This window comes from Hipposideros armiger, unplaced genomic scaffold (genome assembly GCF_001890085.2).
Source record: "Hipposideros armiger isolate ML-2016 unplaced genomic scaffold, ASM189008v1 scaffold_38, whole genome shotgun sequence".
Classification (NCBI taxonomy): Eukaryota; Metazoa; Chordata; class Mammalia; order Chiroptera; family Hipposideridae; genus Hipposideros; species Hipposideros armiger.
In genome coordinates this window covers 2,307,549-2,323,274 of record NW_017731388.1, presented here as the reverse complement: position 1 = coordinate 2,323,274, position 15,726 = coordinate 2,307,549, and the positions used below count along the sequence as shown (strand labels likewise).

Here is a 15,726-nt window from a genome sequence, read left to right as displayed (position 1 = left end):
CCTGATCCTTGGAAAGAGCTGAAACAGCTTTTCTCGACTTCTGAAAAATAAAGAATCAAAAGGAATTTCCCGAGGGTGATAGCCAAATGGAGTGGCCACCGAGGTTGGCCGGATGTTGAGCCCTTCTGCACATGCAGCCTGGCATCCAGGGGACCTGGGCTGGGAGACACAGGCCAGCCCTGAGGAGGGTACTTGAAATGTCCTTGTGAATCGGAGGTCGGGGCGGGGAGCCTATTAGGGGGAGGAGGTACATGGGGACCGGGGAAGCCAGGTTGGTTTCACTTATAATAAGAATCAGAGCAATAAGGAAAAGTGAACCCTTGTGTGGAACTTTCTGTTTGCCCACCTTTGTTCTGACAGCTTTACACAAATAAACTCATTTATTCTTCACAACAACGCAGTGGCAGAGGTGCTGCGATTATCCAGCATCACAGAGGACCTGAGGCCTAAGGTCACAGAGACATTCAGAGGGGAACCTGGGATTTTGACTCAGCTGTCAGGCACCTCAGAGACAGCCTGGTAGCCACCAATAATGACAAACGTCACTTTCACTTTTCAAAGCCCTTCCGCTGACACTGGGCCATCGGAGCCCATGGTGACTTATGCGGAAGTCTGGGCAGGTGTGAACCCTTCCTGGGTGGGTGGGAGGAGCACATCACTAGACTAACAAACGGGCTCAGAGAAGCTAGGTGACTGGTTCATAGTCACACAGTGATGGCAGGGGCTGGGTCAGGAATGGGGTTTTGGAATCCCAGTTCTACTTTTCCCCCAGATACCCTCCATGCTTGCTGCTGATGTAAATATCTGGTATTACCAGGCAGATGTCTTCTAAACAGCACTAGCCACAAGTCCACCTAGCAAGCTTTTCTGTTTGCCAGTGGGCCTGGGATTTCGGGGAGGGTGTCTCCACCCATCTGTCTGCCATCCATTCTACTAACAAGCATTTCCTGAGCACCTACATGGTGCCAGGCACCGTTTTTATGATGGGGCTGCAAGGCTCTTTCCTGCCAGAGTGCCAGGCCTTCTAGAAGGCAGGTGGGCATGGGTCAGGCACAGAGCCACAGGAGTGAGAGGGCTTTAGATGCCATCTAGTCAAATCCTGTTCTTTTTCAGATGAGGAAACCGAGGCCCCAAGATGTTGAAAATCTAATTAATTTTTTTACTGTGGTAAAATACACATAGCATAAATTTATCATCTTAGCCACTTTTTAGTGTGCAGTCAGTGGTACTAAGTACAGTCATACCACTTGCAGCCATTGCCACCATCCACCTCTAGAACGCTTATGAAAACAAAAAACTCTGTACCGATTAAACAGTAACTTCCCTTCCTCCTCCCCATGGCAACCACCACTCTACTTTCTATCTCTGAATTTGATGACTCTAAGTTCCTTATATAAGTGAAATAGTACAATGTTTGTTCACCCATGACTGGCTTATTTCGCTTAGCATGATGTCCTCAAGGTTCATCCATATTGTAGCATGTGTCAGAATTTCCTTCCTTTTTAAGGCCGAATAATATTCCATTGGATGTGTATACAACAGTTTGCTTATCCGTTCACCTGTTGGTGGACACTTGGGTTACTTCCATGTTTTAGCTATTGTGACTAATACTGCTATGAACATGGGTGTGTAACTATATCTTTGAGTTTCTACTTTCAGAGTTCTTTTGGGTATACACCCAGGAGTGGACTTGCTGGATTATACAGTAATTCTATTTTTGATTTTTTGGAGGAACTGCCATACTGTTTCCCACAGTGGCTGTATCATTTTATATTCCCACGAATAGTGTACAAAGGTCCTAATTTCTCTACATCCTTGCTAAACCTCTTTATTTTCTTTTTTTTTTTTAAGATTTTTATTGGGGAATTGGGGGATGGGAACAGCGCTGGGGAATTGGGGGAAGGGGAACAGACAAGTTGCTGTCCTTTTGTTCTTCAGTCTAGTTGTGGAGGACGTTGCTTCACTGGCTCAAGTTGGCACCATCATTGCGCTCTTCCCGGGCGAGGCAGATCAGTCGCCGGCTTCTGGACAGCCACTCACTGCGGCTGCTGGCCGCTCACACTGGCTGCTGGCTACACACGGTAGCCCATGGCAACCCACTGCAGCAGGGGCTGCAGCCTACGCCGTCGCCGGCGACTCACGGCAGCCCAGCTCCAGGTTGAGCTGTTGTTCAGCATCTTAGCTGTAGAGGGCAGTGTCACTGGCCCTCATATGTGGGATCCGAACTGGGGCCCTCTGGCATCCCAAGCCGGTTCTTAACCAACGCGCCACTCGGCCGGCCCCGGCCCAACCTCTTTATTTTCTGTTTGTTTTTTGTAGCTGTTGATAGTAGCTATCCTAATGGGTATGAGGTGGTAGCTCTGAGATTTTTCAGATGACTTTCCCAAGGTGCCCCAGTGTCAGATTTGGGCGAAAAGTCACCATGCTGCCTCATGGAAGAAGAGAGGCTATGATGTTAATTGATACAGAGGACAGCGTGGGGCCCCTCAACCCTTGCGCTGCCATCGCAGAAAATGGCTAGGGGTCACTTTAGTTAGTTTGAACTCCAGGCCCTGATGAATTTCATTCTAGAGTACTGGGTGGGCCATGGGTGGCCATCTTTGGGAGATTCTGGGAAATGGAGCCATGCCAGGAGACATGAACCCTAGAGAGACTTGATTTTCCAAGGAGAGAGCCAACTCTGGGCAGCGCCTTCCACAGAGGACCCCCAGAGTGGTGATGAGGGTTGGAAATCCCAGTTTGTGCAGCTTAGTTTGGAGAAGGAAAGTAAGGGGCAGGTGCAGCATGGGAGTGAGAACGAGTTGAAGGACAAATTAGCTTATTTTCTGTTTCTCCCCAAAAGAAAGCCTGGTAGGTAGAGGTTCTTACAGAAAGGAGGAGACTTGGGTGTAAAGGAAAGCTCTCTAACACCTAAAATGGCCCAACAGGGCTGTCTGAGGGAGTTGCTGTCTGTCACGGGAACACATACTCACCAACACCTATTAGGAATAAGGCAGGTGCTAATTGATGGAAGGCTGCTTCCCTGGGGAGCCCCTGGGCGGAAGTCCTCAGGGCCCACTGAAGTCCTGCCCTCGGGCTGGGCTGTGAAGGGACATGGTCCCTGGAGGTCAGGGCATCCATGAATGTGCTGACCAGCTCCTGTATCCCCCTACTGGGAGAGATCCCAGTTGTGTGAAGGGCCTTGCCCTCAGGGGACCAGGCTCAGTGAGAAAGACAAAGAGAACTATACTGTGGAAAATAATGAGTGCCTGACTCAGGGGTTCTGACCAGAGTTAGCCTTGGGGTCCAGGGAAGGAAGCAATCAGCTTGTCCTGTGATGGTTGAGGAAGTCTGTCTCCAAGTCAAGTTGAGAATTCAAGCAAATAAAAGGGAGGAGGGAAGGAGATGGGGCCTTTCAGAAGGTGGCAGGGCTGAAACAGAGAGGGGCAGGGCCTCGGTGCGAATTACCAAGCCTGGAGGGGGGCAGGCCGAATCCAGTGCCCTTGCTGGGGGTACGGGAGGCCAGGCAATGTTGTCTTACCTTGGTGGCTCTGGTTGGGGTGCTGGTGGGAGCAGCCTGAGTGTGGAAATGGAGGTGGGAACGAGTATGGCAGGCATGGTGGGCAGTGAGGTGTGAGCAGAGGCTGCGGGCAGAGGAGAGAGGGAAAGGCAGTGGAGTCCACCCCAGGAGGAAGGGGCCACGTAAGAGAGGAGTCCAGAAGTCAAGTTGGAGAGCTTGAACTTGAAGAGCCAAGCACTGAGAGCCATCATGAGTCCTCGAGTGGGGAAGTAACCCAGAGCAGGTTCGAGAGCCAGGAGTTGGCTGCTAGCTGTGGGATGGGGATCGGTGGTGGGGGTGCTGCCGGAAGAGGGCTAGGAAGGCCAGATAAGACTGGTGCAGGTGCTTAGCGTGGGGTGGAGAGGCTTTGACCAAGGGCAGCCAGAGGTGTCTGGAGGAAGGAACTATGGAAGCACAGACTCCCAGGAACCTGGCTGATGAGGAGAACAGCATCTAGTGGGGAGCCTGACAGGAGGGCGTGAGAAATAGTCCAGCCTGAGGCCAGGCTGGTGAGCAGGGGTGAGCCGGTGGGGCGGGGGTGCCCGAAGTTGACGTGTCACAGCCAGGAGTTGGGTGCTGGGTCCCTCGGTTGACCGAGGAAAGCCTGAGGACAGGAGTGGGCTTGCCCAGGCCCCTCCCTGGGGTGGGGGTGGGGGTGGGGAAGGCGCAGGGAAAATCAGGCATCACATTCCATTTAATCACATCCAGCTTGTTCTTTGGTGGCCCCTGCCTGCCTGGGAGAGGCTATGGCCCCTGCAGCAACTTCACCCAAACACTCAGGGGACCCAGGCTGCTGGTTTCCCCTCCCACCCTGGCCAGGCCCGGCCCTCTCTGCTCTGCGCCCTCCCTCCTGTGCCTTGCTCTCATGCTCCCATCAGCTCTCCCTTTCCAGGATGGTGGGAAGTAGCCTGCGGCAAGGGGTGAACACAGGCTTTGAGGTGCAGACCTGGGGCTTGTATGGAGCTAGCCAACCACCCCGGAAACTCAAGTTTCCCCGTTTGTCAAAAGGGGTTCAGAGTGCCCCTTCTGCCGCCGCTGCTGCCACTGCTGTAGCTATTTTTGTTATCTGCTGATAGTCCCCCCAGACAGGCTATGGGGTGTGTAATGTGCCATCCCTGCCACACCCCCTCTAAGTGCCCAGTAAATGGCACTTCCCTGCTTTTCTTGTTTGCTTTCAGCCCCCTTCCTTCATCTGCTTAGGGTTCTATTTTTGGACCGAGTGAGCCTGGAATAACTTGCTCTGGGTCCTGGGGCTGAGGACATCCCAGCCCCCAGGGCCCTACCCACCAGCTCCCTTCCCTTCCTGATAGGCCGCGCTGCCCGTGACCTCATAGTTCGTCGCCATGGCAGTAGATGTGATGTCACGGGGTCTTTTGGCCTGAAACAACTGCCTGGATTCCAGGCTTCCCAGGGGGCAAGAGTGGGGAATGCTGGAGGGGTGGAAGGGGGGAGGGCGTGAGGAATTTCTGGACGGAATGTTCCTCTGGAGGCTGAGTCTACATTCTGCGCCAGCCCCCCTCCCCCCAGCCCCGGGCTTGGGCACCTCCCCCACCCTCTGTGGCCCTCTGCCTTTTCCTCCCTCCAAAACAGCTGCCCACAGATACATTGTTTCCCATGCAGGCCACCAACATGTCCTACAGTGTGGAGCTCCAGGCAGTCGTCCCAGCCACCCCAGCCTCTGCAGAACAGCCCCTCCTGGGGCCCACGCAGTTGGCTGTGGGTAAATGCAGGCACGGAGAGGGGTTGCATGTCTTTTTTTGGAAAAAGAAATTGAGGAAAGGATGTGCGGCTTCCCTTATCCACCCTGTGGCTTGCAACCCCTCACATTCAGGAAGTTCTCTCTAATGTCTGATCTCTGGTCTCTCATACTGCAGCCCATTTCTTCCTCTTCCTACGGCAGTGTATTGAAGACAGCTCTTCCTCCTGAGGGCCTGAGACCATTAGTCTTTAAGTCACAGAAAGCTTGTTCCCGGTAGGAGGGCAGTTGATTTAAGTTGAATGAAGATCTTCCCCAGGGAGTGGAGACAGAACAGGAGGGGATGCAAGGAGCAGGGTTCCAATACCAGCTCTACTGCCTGCCGACTAGCTGCATAACCCTGAGCAAGTTATTTAATCTCGCGGACCCTCAGTCTCCTCAACTGTAAAATGGGGTGACGCTTACCTTGAGCACATTGGTTATGAGGGTGGTTGTGAGGAGCGATCATCATGGAAGCCAAGAGCCGAATGCTGTGCCCAGGGCTGCATCCTCACTTAATGAACAGTTATTGTTAATGCATTAACATTACGGCCAGGAAGAGGCAGGCCAGTGAGGCAGCCAGGGTGTAAGATTGGAGGAGGCATTGCTCTCAGAACTGTGTGGGCGCACTTTTAGCAAACAGAGAATGAATGCTTCCTTCAGTTTTCTGCCCTTAGCACCTCATCCCTGTCTTGCTGCAGACTCTGGGGTTTGAGATCCGAGAGCAGAGTGATCCATGAAGAGCAAGGCTGGGTTGTCTGGTGCTGCCAGGTCCAAACCGCCACCTGTGCCTAAGCTGCATTCAAGTTGTCCTGTTTGGGGGCAAGGGGCATTCTGGAAGACCCCTGCTGAAGCTGTGGTCGGCCACCCTCAGCTTTGGAAAGCCTGGGTCCTTAAGATCCAGGTTTTGTCCTGGAACAGGACCGTGGGTGGGGAGGGGTGCCACTGCTGTCTGGGCTCCATTTGCTCTGTGCCTATGCAGCTGAGCCTCAGGGGGAAGGAAGAGAAGAACCCCCCCCCCCCCCCCCCAGGGATCCTGAAATGCCCAGCTGACCCTGCCGACAGGCTGGCTGGGTACTGGGCTGAGGTGAGCTTAGCAGTGGACTTTACAAGACCTGGTGCCAACCTCCTGCCATGAACCTCACCCTGAGAGGCTGGGCGAGTCATACCTCTCTGTGCCTCAGTTTCCCCATCTGTGAAATGAGGAGGGAGGAGATGGTGTCTGAAGTCCCTCTCAGAGCTGATGATCTGAGGAGTGGTGTGCAACGATGGGTGGTGTGTGTGTGTCTGCATGCTGAAAGTAGGGTGACATCTGAGGTCTAGTGGGGCTCTGCTGGCCATTAGAGCTCTGGGGCTGCCACCTCTGGGGGGGCCACAGCTCTGGTGGCCTGGTAGCTTTCCTGAGGCATACCCAAGCCTCCCTGCAGGGCCTGGGGCAGGGTGGCCTCAGGAGAGATCCACCCTCATGTTACAAGTCTCTTCCTTGCCTTTTTCATTCCCATTTTTCCCAGAGCTGGCAGGGCCTAGGAAAACAGAGAAGCAGGACTTCGGTCCCTGAGGACTAGGGTGGAGGAGAGGGGTGGGGAGCACAGCATGCATGCTGGGCCGTGTTTGCAAACACTGCAGGAAAACGCTGGGTGTTTAGGTCAGGAGGGGTTTTTGGAAATTTTTAGCTCCGCAGAAAGCATCTCGACCAGTACGTTTAAGGCATCTGATGGCTGGCAAGCGTCTTCCTGTGGCCGGCCTCCAGCTGGCACTGGGGAAGGGGTGGGGGCCACGGGGACGGTGCTCAGATGATTGCTGGCAGGGAGAGGAGTTTCTCTTGCACTGCTGAGGCCTGTGGTTTCTAATATTGACTCCGGCTCCCTGGTCAGCTTCGTGCCAGACCTGGGAGGGCTGGGGCAGGAGGATCAAGGTGGGGCAGGGTGGGCCAGGGGAAGGCCTGAGCCTGGGGAGTGTGTGGAGTGCAGAGGATACATAACTGCTAGCATTTACTGAGAGCCTCCTAAGTGCCAGGCCCTGTTCTAAGTGCTTTATGTGCTTCCATTCGTTTGAGTCTCATGACATAGTGCCATGCTGTCCTGTTGAGGAGCAGTAAGGGCGAAGTGACCTTGGGGTCACACAGGTAACAATAGAGAGAGTCAGGATGTGACCCTGGCGATGTGCTGCCGCTGCTGTTGGCTTCGGCCAGTGCTTCTCAAAGTGTCATCCCCGGACCTGGAAACCTGTTAGAAGTGCACGTTCTCGGGTCCCGCCCGAGGTCTACTAGATCAACCCTCTGGGGAGGGCCCAGCACCTGTGTGTCAACACAGGAGATTCTGAGGCACACACAAGTTCAAGGCCCCCGGCTCACACTCTGCTCTGTGGAGGGTCAGAGAGTCGGGATCTCCTAAAAGGCTTTACCCAGAGCCGGACGAGGGCTCTTCAGGGCCTGGCAATGGCCTGGGGCAGGCGCTTCCTCTCCAACGTCTCCATTTCACCCCAGTTCTGGCCTTTCTGAGCCACCCTGTCTAGGGAGGCTGGTTCAGCAGACTCTGAAGAGTGAGGGCTTTGAAGTGGGGGGGGTGCGGGGTTCCGACCTCAGTTCTGCTTGTAGACTCTGTATATGGAAGGTCCCTGTGATCTGCCCTCCAGGAGTGCTCCCCCCCGCCACAGGGGGCCAGAGAAGAGGCAGTTCCCCAGCCCACGGTCTCCACAGGAGTGTTTATAGAGCCCCAGATCAGAAGAGGCAGGCGGGGGTCAGAGGGCCAGCATTTCCTGGTAGGCTTATTTGCCCCCTGCCCAGTGTCATGTAGCTCAGGTGTTGGGGCTCTTGGGAGGTGGATGGGTGAGGATTCGGGCTGGGCTTGGAGGAGGCAGAATGTGGCATCTTTGCTCCTCCAGAGCCACCCTCAGACTCCAGGTGAGCTGACTTGGGGGCTGGAGGGGCTGGCTGATGCGCCCCGCCCCCCCACACCCTGTTCTTGGATGCTGTCCTTCCTCATCCATTCCAAACTGAGTCGGCCCTGAACTACTCGGGAGGTTTCATCCCCTGGAAGGCAGTTTTGGCCTCAGCCTCCCGTCTTTTAGGCAGTAGGGGTAAAGGCTGGGCCATTTCCAGAAACAGCACTATTGCCTTCAGCTTAGCCGGCTTTCTTCCTCCATGCCCGACTTGGCCCAGTTCTCCTCCCTGGGGCCAGAACCTTTCAGAGGTTCATTTTGTCCATTCCCCTGTCTTCAGACACAAACAGTTCACGCCTCAGGTCCTGGGGATGGGGTTGGGGCAGGCGTTTCCTATTTCGTGACACTGTATCCTAACCTGGTCCACGTTCATCTGGGCAAAGGCTTGTTTCATGACCTTGACAGTCGTGCTCATGGCCTTCTGTGTGGCTCAAGGGCCCCTTCAACCACTTTGCTGAGTTGGAAATGGAGCCCTAGAGACTGTGGTCAGGAGGTAGCCTAGAATGGGAAGTTTCCTGTTTTGGGGGGATTCTAGGATCCCACTTTTCAGGACACCTTAGCAGGAATCACTTCTGTTGGCCTGGGATGGGGAAGGGTGGCACCAGGGTGAGGGAAAGGATCAGCCCACAGGTGTTTATTGATGGCCCGCTATCCATAAATCACAGGCCCTGGCAGGAGGAATATGGCAGCTGAGCTGGGAAAAGGCTGCTTCGAATCCGGTTTGGAGGCAGGTAGGATAAGAATCACAAATAAAACAATAGTTGGGGAATAAGGCACATTCCCACGATGAGATTATTCATACGCTAAGGACCAGGTAAGAGGCCTAGACAGCAAGGCTTATTGGAGTGCAGGCGGAGGAGAGCCCTCCTTGCTGTGGTGTTCAGGGAGGGCTTCACGGAGGAGGAGAGCTTGTAGGAAAAGAAAGGAAGCTGTTTTACAAGCAGAGGCTTGGATGTGGGAAGAAGCCAGGGGGCCTAGGGTGGACTGCATGGAGCAGAGCTTTGGGGCATGAAAACTGAGGTCTGTGAAGGGGCAGGGCCGATGGTGGGGGTCCTTGAAAGCCCACAGAGGAGTTTGGAGTTTGGTAGGCCTCTCATCCTGGCTGCTGCAAGTTTACACAGAGTAAGAAGCGCAGAGCCCAAGGTGAGGTTCAAATCCTGTTGTCTCCATTAGTAGTCCATGACTTTGGGCCACTTATTTAACTTCTGCTTATCTGTAAAGTGGGGCTCAAAGGTAATAATGGTACCTGTTTCATTGGGTTCTTGTGAATAAATGAGACGGTGTCGGTGAAAATGCCTGTCATGTAGGAACAAGAGTGACTGTTCCTTTCTCCTTGTTCCTTTCTGAGGGGTCGGTGACTGAGTCAGAGGCCTGGGTGAGGTGTGTCAAGCTGGATGTTTCTAGTAACCAATAAGATGTTTATCATTTTAAATGGTGCCTCCCAAGTTTGGGGACAGCCAGGTTACATCTGAGCCTTGGGTTGACATCATGTCCCGCCTCAGGAGGCATTCTACCCCTCAGGGCCACCAGCTCTGCAGAGAGAGCCGGTGCGGGGATGTTTGTCCTGAGGCCTCACACTGTTTTCTCCCCTTGTCCACAGCCCATCAACACTGAGAGTGCACCGAAGAATGTAGTGGACACGGTGAGTGACAGTAGGCGGAGAGGGGCGCCGGGGAGGGGAGGGGGAACAGCCTGGGGAGGCTGGAAAGAGGAAGATGCATTTGGGGAAAGTGCACAGTTGTGTTTGGGGACATCCTTCTGAAGTAGATTGGGGAAGTGGTGGGGACATGGGTGACGCTGGGATCCGGGCAGCTGACCATTCTTTGTGTGTTCAGAAATGGATTGCTGAGGAACTGGGCATGCAGAACTGGAGAGGGAGAGAGGTCAGTGGTTAAATGTGGGCCTCTTTATTAAATATGTAGAAAGTGAGAAAGCCAGGCAGATCTTTCCAAACATCTTCCTGACTTAGCAGAGAGAGAGAGACAAGACACTTTCCTCAAGGCTACGTGGAGGAGGAAGGGAAGAAAGTGGGTGGGTCCTGACATGGGAAAACGGAGGTTTACCGTTGAGAGGTGTCTCCTGGCGATGGCCCATACCGAGTAATGGGCGTGGGTATGGAGGACTCGGGTTGAAATCCTAACTCCTCCGAACTTCTGGTTGGGTGGCTGTAGGCAAGTGTGGAGTCTCTCTGTGCCTCAGTTTTCTTACTGCGAGGTGGGGGAATAATAGCTCCCACAGGAGTGGTTATGAGGCACAAAGAAGAGGGTTTGGTTAGCGCTGAGACACCCTTAGTGGAAAAAAAATGTTAAACAACCCAGTCCCCCCGGGCCCTTCTGCCAACGCCCTCACCTCCACCCCTGCTAAACCCAGCAGGTGGAAGACCTGGTGCCTACTGAGTACTTTCCTCGGCGCCCCTCTCTGACTTGCCTTGCTTCTGTCTCCAGGGAGAAGGAGCCTTCCGGGGTGGAAACACACGGAAAAGCCTCGAGGAAGACGTAAGTATGGGGAGGGGGCAGAGAAGGATGTGGCTGGGACCCTGGTGCCCAGAGGGAATGGTGGGGGGTGGGTGATGTCTCACACCTGACTTATTTGGTGGGGTGTCCCTTCCTCCTCTCCGGAAGGGCAGGCAGGGGTTTCCCAGCTCTGTTGCTAAGAGAAGGAGGGAATGAGATGGTGAGCAGGCCCCATGTACTTACACACTGAGCCTCAGTCTTGGCCTTGACCTCCAGCTCAGCTGGACCCAGAGCACATTTGCCCATCGCTTTGCCAGGGTGGAAGGGGGCGGGGGGCTGTGCTCTGTGAGGCCTGGCTTGGTGGTGAGCTGTCGCCAGGGTAGAGGCAAGGGGGACTGGCAGCGCTGTAGCAAGAGGGACTAAGGACAGAGATGAAGAGGGACTCCTGAGCCCTTAGAGGGTCATCAGGGGAATTGCAGGCTCTGCTCCTTTGGGGAGAGAAGTCTTTGAAAATGGCAGAAATCCTCTGTGTGGCTTAAGTGCCATTGATTTAAGAGGAAGCTGGGAGGTGGACAGCTTGTCCCAACCATGCGCCTTCTCACTCCAATTTTTGGTGGAAGTCAGTGAGCAAATTCCTTAACTGGAAGGACCCAGAGGAGGGCAGAGGGGGCTCTCCCAGGACCCTGCTTTGAGCAATGCTTGTGTCTGGGCTTGTCCTCACTCCCCAGGGGCAGACACCTGTCAGAGTTGGGCCTTTCTCTCTCTTCCCCAGTCGTCTCTGACAATTTGCCCCTCGCCTGGCCTCTCCATCCTTGCCCGCCCTGATCTGCGGAGGAACAGGGAGTGGTTTTGGCGGTTGGCACAGGGGGAGCTGTTGATGGCATGAGGCCCTATCATCTGACAGCTGCCTGACCCATGGTGGGGAGGGCCCCAGAGGGAGGTGCTGGGGCATCAGGAGGCAGCTCCTGCAGGCGGCCGGCCTCACTTCTGTGGTGAGCCCACTGCCACTGCCACATTGCCCTGGGGCAGCCTGCACGGTGGTGGCGTCCTCCAGGAGGGGCAGGAACATGCCTCTTAAACTAGTGGGGAAGGCTCTGTTCAAGGTATGAGTGGGTCCTGTGGGCACGGCATCCACATACTGGGGAGAGGCCCTTGTCTGAGTTTGTGATATTTCTGGGGCTGGGGTGCAGGGGAGAAATCAATTTTTTTGGGTACCTACTACTGAGGATTAACTAGCTCAATGCACACAAAGCATATGTTATGTGCTCAGTAAATGTTAGCTATTCTTATTACTGTTATTTTGACTGAGGGCCAGGATCTGCACTGGGTATTTTTTGATTCCCATGACATCCCCTATGGCAGATGCCATGGCCCCATTTTGTAGATGAGCAAACAGAGGCTTGGCGGAGCTCAATGACTCAGTGAACATTTCCCATCTCTTCCTGGGATCGCTGCTTGGATCTGTGTTACCCAGGACTCCTAACCCTTGGTTGGGGGACAGGGCGATGGTGTGTGAACCAAGCCTTTTAGCCAACTGTTTGGAAACTCTTATTAGTCAAGTCCTGGAGCTGCTGCTCCCATAACCCCAGCCTGGGCCAGACAGATCCTATAAAGTAAAGCTACAGTAAGAGAGAGTGAAGTTAGACACCATGAAGAACTTTTTGACGGGAGGGTGTGTATGACTTTGGTCCTAGGGAAGAAAAAAGTGGCCATTTAGTTGGGACTGGAGGTTTATTTTTAGGAGAATGTTTTGTTGATATGGGATGAATGTGTGCATGTCAGGGAGGGGTGGGTAAGCGCTAAGCAGAACCAGAATGGCCTGTGTACTGCAAAGTAGAGGAAACCTAATTTTTAAGGTTCCCGGACACCTGTCCCAGCTTGGATGCTCCTGGGGTCATTGAGTCAGCCCTCTGCTCAGCCAGTAGGCTTTCCTGCAGTGTGCCCCAGGTGAGGGGACCCATTTTCGAGGCGGCGTGATTGAAGTCCTGGGCCCGCTGCTGTGATAATGTGCCTGTTTGTTGAGCTGTTTTCCTGTATCTGGCCTGTGGCCCAGGACTCACAGGGCAGGAATAGCTGTTTTCCTCTGATGGGTTGGTGTGTAGTGGAGTTTGTGGATGGTGTGCTGTGTCGCACTTTGTTTTGGAAAAATCCAAGCTGGTGGGCAGGAAGGAGAGGGGAAGGGGTGTGGCTGGAGGGGCTGGTGTGGGGGTGGAGGGGGTGGCCATAGCCCCCAGAGGAGGCGTAGGAATGGGGATGGGCCCCTGACGTAGGTTGGTCACCAGTCTCTGGCTGCCTGACATGACCCCCCCCTGGTGTTGCTTACAGACCCACCTCTCAACTGTGTCCCCTGGGGACTGGGGCTCAGGAAACAGCTTTTCTTTTGGTTCAGTCGTTGTGTTTGGTCTGTGGACCTCAAAGAAAGGCAGGACTCTTCCCACACAGTCATTGCTCTAAACCAACCCCGCCCGAGTCCTGCCGTTCCCGCTCTTTGCTGTATGGTGGGGAAGAAGGTGGATAACAGAGCCTAGGGTCATAGCCCTTGAGCGCTCAGGAATGCCTGAGTGGTCATCAGCAGTGAGGACCAAGGCAAAACGAGTTTGCTGAATCTACAGCAGGAAGGGCGAGGGTTAGATACAAGGAGGAACTTCCTGATACTCAGAGAAGTAAGACCCTGTTTGGGGGAGGTTGTGGAATTTCCTTTTGTGGTGTCCTTTCAGCAAAGGAGAGACTATTTTGGTGACATGATAGGGGAGAGTTCTTGGTGCCCAGGGAATTGGATCAAAAGTCCTATTATTGATCTATGTCTTGGGAGGGGCTGGAAGGAAGTTCAAAACCATGTGGGTAAAGGGCTTTGAGAGCCTCAGAGAAAGAATGAGATTACAGGCAGACAGAGAGCTTATTTTTCTTTTTAAAATAAAATCTTTGTAGTACTCTTTGCCTAGCCCTCTGGTAGTTTTCCCTAAGGGTTCTAAGTGGAATAGGTAAATCATATGAAATCACATGGGACTGTGCTGGACCCGTTTTACAGATTGGCCAGTGAGACCAAGGGGCTTCTTCTCACAGGGCTTCGGTGATGAGTACCTTTCTTCACAGAATATAAGCTCCCTGAGGTCAGGGGTTTCTCCTCCTTTGGTCCCTGGTGCCTAGAACATTGCCAGGCACGCAGCCGGTGGCACTCAGCGAAGGTTGACTGCCTGAGGGAGTGCACACGATGCTGGGTGGCAGAGATGACCACATCTCTCCACTGCCTCCCAGCCCTCTTGAAAGAGGCGTGCGTGATGAGGCACGCTGGACGGCGCCGTCTCTAGCCCAGCCTTGTGTGTGAGGTCACCTGTGTTTTCTGGAGCATTCGGTTGTGTTTGCTCACCTCCACCCCACCCCCAGCCCACTTGTGGTTTTCTGGTTCTCCCTACGACTCTGTGTCCACCGACACTCAGACGTGTCACCCGTGCATGTCTGCTTTCGGCCAGCGAGTGTCACATGCCCCCAAACTTTGCGGAAAACAGGAAGCCCCGTCAGTGAGAGGGCAGCCCAGTGATTCATCAGGGGATGACCATTCAGCTGTTCGTCCCCATCCTTTGCGGTGGGGTCACTGTCCAGGGCAGCTTCCGCCTCTGCCTCCCCTTCCCTGGCCTGCCTGGTGGGGCAGAGCGGGCTTGGACTTTGTCTTATCACCTCTGGAGGCTGCATGGCCAGACTCGATTGGGGCCAAGTTTTTATTTATCTTCCCTGGCTTTTTTGGGGTGGGGAGGCTGAGGAATGTGGAGTGTTGTAACGCTGGGAGGGGGGGTTGGGGAAACAGGAGCCCGCTCTCCGGCCATGCTCATCCTCCTCACCCCTGCACTCTGAGGACTTAGGGTCCCCTCTGTTCCCCTCAGCTCCCCAGTCCCCTTGCCAAGCCCATCTCAATATCCCATTGTCTCTCCGTGGCTCCCTGGGCCTGGACCTGTGGTCCTGGCCACACCTCAAGCCTTGGCTACAGTTGTGGCTTCCAGTTGTTTGAAGCAGCTGTGGTGGCCTCCTCCAAAAGTGGCTGTGGATCAGCAACAGATGAAAACCAAAGGGCTATTTATAGCAGGGTGGCCCTGGGGCCTGGAGCAGGGCCTACGGCCTGGGGAGGCTCAGTGACTCCTCGTCAGGGACCAGCGGCGTGGAGATGGATGAAGTGTTGGATTTCTGCGTTCCTTTGGGTGGGTAGTTTTGGAACAGCCTGGTTTGGGGCTTGAAAACCAAACACAACCCCTCCTTACCGTCCCCCCCACCCTATGCCTGACTCATGCAAACCCAAGTCCTCAGGGCCAGGAGAGCTGTGGAGACAGAGAAACTTTTCCGCCCCGACAGCCCGCTTCGCTGTTTCCTCCTGCTGCTGCCTGCCGAGGCTGAGCTGTTCAGAGCTGGGTGGGAGCCCAGGCAGAGGGGACTCTGGGCACAGCCTGCTCATGGGCGGCTGGATGGAAAGTCCTCTTCACGGGGCTGCCCAGGCTTTGGGCTCAGCCGGGAGCCAGGCCTCCCAGCCCACCCACTCTCACCTTGTTGGCACTGCAGGGCCTGGAGAGGGCTGAAGAAGGTTCCTCCTCTTGGGGCCCCAGTGGTCAAGCCCGAAGTCTGAGGTTGAATCCTGCTGGTCATCAGGACGTGGGGGTGAGTCACTATTGCCTCAGTTTCTCTTTTCCTTGGCCGATTGCAGTCCTGCGTGCTCTAAGAGGTGGTTGCAACTTGGTGGTTGGGAAAGGCTGGTTTCTGGGAGGCCCAGGGAGGTGTGAAAGGTGCCAGTGGGCTCAGGAGGCTCCTGTTGGGCCCGGGATTCTGGAAGTTGGGTGCCCAATTCTGCATCGTGTGAGGTGGCTGAAAGGATGGGTGACAGCTGGTGTAGAGGTGATACAGGGTTTTGATTTTCTATAGACTAGGAGGTTTGGTTATATCTCTTAACTGCCCTTTTAATTAATTGTAAGTGCCTTATATGCATAATTCCTTTTAATCTTCCAACAACCCCATATGGATTGCTCCATTTTTCATCTGACATTACAGAGGCTCAGGCTCATTAAGTAATGCCAGGCTGC

General features: G+C 54.4%; 1 protein-coding gene across 1 annotated transcript in view; it reads left to right on the top strand.

Annotated features, from left to right (window-relative positions):
- Positions 1-8,888: 8,888 nt before the first annotated feature.
- The window catches only part of TNS1 (tensin 1), a 102,306-nt gene continuing 95,468 nt past the window's right edge, over positions 8,889-15,726 (top strand). Inside the window, exons 1-4 of the mRNA XM_019638197.1 lie at positions 8,889-8,944; positions 9,814-9,855; positions 10,658-10,708; positions 15,212-15,307. The gene's annotated coding sequence lies outside the window, so the exon portion shown is untranslated. The remainder of the gene's footprint in view (positions 8,945-9,813; positions 9,856-10,657; positions 10,709-15,211; positions 15,308-15,726) is intronic.